The sequence below is a fragment of the Saccoglossus kowalevskii genome, chromosome 21 (genome assembly GCF_978046115.1).
Source record: "Saccoglossus kowalevskii chromosome 21, keSacKowa6.1, whole genome shotgun sequence".
NCBI classification, from domain to species: domain Eukaryota; kingdom Metazoa; phylum Hemichordata; class Enteropneusta; family Harrimaniidae; genus Saccoglossus; species Saccoglossus kowalevskii.
The window spans coordinates 13239819-13243433 of NC_140661.1; the positions used below are offsets into that span (position 1 = coordinate 13239819).

Below are 3615 nucleotides of genomic sequence, written 5' to 3' on the forward strand. Positions count from 1 at the left end.
TAGGAAAATCTTAGTCAAAAGCAAATAAAAAGGTTAACAATTCTCCCCTTTCAGGAAGAAAAGGGTTATCCAGGAAGTATAGTAACAGCAACTACTGTAAAAACACTAATCTGTGGATACAAATCAGAGTCTCCCATTTCAAACAACATTTATAAAAAAACATATTATAAAGAAAAGTTTTAGCTACTATTAAAATACTTTTGAAAAAACACACATTAAATTTCAGATTCTGTGTAGTATTATACCATCGTGTCTTACTGATGGTAGACAGAAACCCCCATAAAATATTCCACATTTTCATAATTAGAAAGAAGAAAGCCATTACAGCAGTGCCTTATATTTACATATAAAAAGTTAAAAAAACTCATCTTTTGGTCAATTTGCCTTGAAAAGTAACTAAAATACAGCATCCTTATACTCAGTACTTAGGAACAGCATACAGTCTGGTACCACGCGAACTTTGACCTTGCATTGCATTTGCTTCATGGAAAATCTCATTAAAATTCAAAATGGCGGCCTAATTGTGAACTGACTTTATTTTTTTTGATACTCTACTTGTACACAATGCCCCTTAAGCTGGTGACAATTTGGAAGGTATGGCACAACTTCTTGTCTGGCCATTGTGAATACCAATAATAAGGAAATACAGAATTGCAAATTAACACTTTTCTCAGGAGTCTTTTTTACTTTAATTGAAACATTCATTTACAATGGCCAGAGCACCCATCGTCACATCCAAATCATTACTAGATGAAATTGGCGAGGATTTTCTCAGCTGTTCCATTTGTTTGGAAATCTACAAGAAACCTACAGTCCTACCATGCCTTCATACATACTGTCAGCAATGTCTGGTGGATTTTAAGGCCAAATCTGGAGGTGTTCTGAAGTGTGCAAGATGCAGAATTCAGTGTGACACACCCATCCAGGAACTAAAGTCCAACTTTTTTTTAACAAGCCTACTAGATACGTTCCAGAGACAGAAGCAGCTGAATACTGACCATCCACCAGTGTGTGAAGCATGCCAAGAGAAGACAGCAACTCACAGGTGTGTAGACTGTCCTCAATTTTGCTGTGATGTCTGTGTTACTATTCATGAACGCTTTCCAGCTCTCCGCTCTCATGAAGTGATCACGATTGATAAGTACAGAGAAATAGAGTCCAAGGATCATCTCATTAAAGAGTACAAAGTTTTCTGCAGTGATCATAAAGACAGCCATTTAGAATTCTACTGTGACACATGCCAGGTACCTGTCTGCCTCAAGTGTACCATAGTCAACCACAAAGCTCCTGAACACATTCATAATGACTTGAAGATTGTGGTAGATGAATATAAAACGCAACTGAGGGAAATGTTAGAGCAGTTGAAAGTGAAAGAGAAGCAAGTGGAAGAAGAAAAAGCATCAGCTGAATCTACAGTAGAAAAAATCTGAAATCAGTGTGAGGTAGAGAAAGCAAAAGTTAAGAAAAGAGCAAAGGAATTGATACAGAGAGTAAAGAGAGAAGAGAAGATGCTGATAGATGCCTTGGATGAAACTTCTAGATTGGAGTTAAAAGATGCAACAATGAAAATTGATGAGATGCAATTTCACCATGGCAACATAGTCAGCACGCATCATTATCTAGACACACTAGTGCATCATGGGAATGCTGTTCACTTACTATCTACCAAGCTTGAAACTAAAAAGCGCATAAAAGAGATGGTTGCCATGGAAACCAAACCACCAATCATTCATAACATTGAGTTCCATCCAGGAAGTGACCTTTCTGCACATGCATTGATGGGAGTGATTCAAACTGATGTCTGTCTATCCAAATGTACTATTGAAAACATCCCAAAACTACTTGTGGAAGGCGAATCTGTCAACCTGCTCATCACAACCAGAGATTCAAAAGGAAATCAAATCATTGGCAGTCAATTTGTCAATGTAAAGACAAAGAACCGTGATGCATCATGGGAAGATATTGATGTTACTGACAATAATGATGGGACTTTTCATGTGAAGATAACAGGAAAGATGGAAGGGAAACAGCAAATTGCCATGACGATTGTTAACCAGCATTTACCAGGACCACCATTCCATATTCCTGTTTATATCAGAGGATTGGCACAGACAGTGGGAAATGCAGGACAAGGACAGTTCAATAATCCTAAAGGAATAACTATAAACAAACATGGTGACTATGTCACAGCTGATGGAGGGAACAAGAGAGTGGCCATACATGACAGAGACGGAAATTATAAACAATCATTTACATTTAGTGATCAATTTGCAAAACCATTCATGCCGTGTGATGTAGCTATATCAGATAAAAATGAATACTTCATAACAGATGAGAGTAATAAACAAATAGTTGTAAGTAATGAAAATGGAAGGTTAATTAGAAAGTTTGGAAGCTCTGAAATGAATCAACCAGCTGGAATTGCAATTAATCCTGTTAATAAGAATATTTATGTGAGTGAGTGGACTCAGGGGTGTATAAGAAAGTATACACAGCGTGGTAGATACATAAGTTCATTTGGTGAGAAGCAAAAGTTCAACAGGCCTCTTTGGTTAGCAATCAACAGAAAAGGGATAGTGTATGTGTCAGATGTTCACATCGGCAGTGTTCAGGTATTCAATTCTGATGACCAGTTCATGTTTGAAATCAGTTCAATGAGTTCTCCCCGGGGAGTGGCTGTGGATAAGAATGATAATGTATATGTCAGCAGTGCGCATAAAGTCACCAAGTATGACAGCCATGGACAGTTTATTTGTAGGATTGATAGTGACAAGGATGGACTGAGTAGCCCTTATGGTGTAGCAGTGTGTAATGATGGTAGAATAGCTGTAGCAGACTATGGCAATAATTGCATCAAAGTGTTTGTAGAGTGAAAATAACTTGTTAGTTTCAGAAGATTTTTATTTATCATCCACAGAGCTGATTAACAGTTGAATTTATATCTCAAGGGTAGATAAAATAAGGGGCAGGCAATCATGCACTGTGATATACAAATGAAGATAAAGAGACATGACCTTGAAAACACAGCGAGAGAAGATGTATTATGAAAAATGGAAATGTAAGCTTTTTGAAAAGAGCATAACGCTGTACCCTAGCATATAAACACATTTGTAAATATACCAAGATCAGCTCTCATTCAAATTTTTAATAGTGATTGGCTCAAGATTGTCTACGCTCATAATGCGTGTGCATACTTTCATGCGACATAGCAACTGCAACCGCTCACCTTTTCAAAATGAGAGACTTACTCATTATATAATGTTGAACTACCTCTTTAATATTAATTAAAACTAACAATGATGTCACAATATTCTTGATTGGTACATTTGAATTCTAAAATCACTTTGATTTACAAAAATGTATATATATACATAAAACATTTAGAACAACCCCAGCTGTATGCCCTTCACTGTAAAACTTTTAGAACAACCCCAGCTGTATGCCCTTCACTGTAAAACATTTAGAACAACCCCAGCTGTATGCCCTTCACTGTAAAACATTTAGAACAACCCCAGCTGTATGTCCTTCACTGTAAAACTTTTAGAACAACCCCAGCTGTATGCCCTTCACTGTAAAACTTTTAGAACAACCCCAGCTGTATGCCCTTCACTGTAA

General features: G+C 37.0%; 1 pseudogene; it reads left to right on the forward strand.

The window, feature by feature from the left end:
• Positions 1–710: 710 nt before the first annotated feature.
• On the forward strand, positions 711–3310 carry LOC100376025 (tripartite motif-containing protein 2-like; annotated as a pseudogene).
• Positions 3311–3615: the final 305 nt, after the last annotated feature.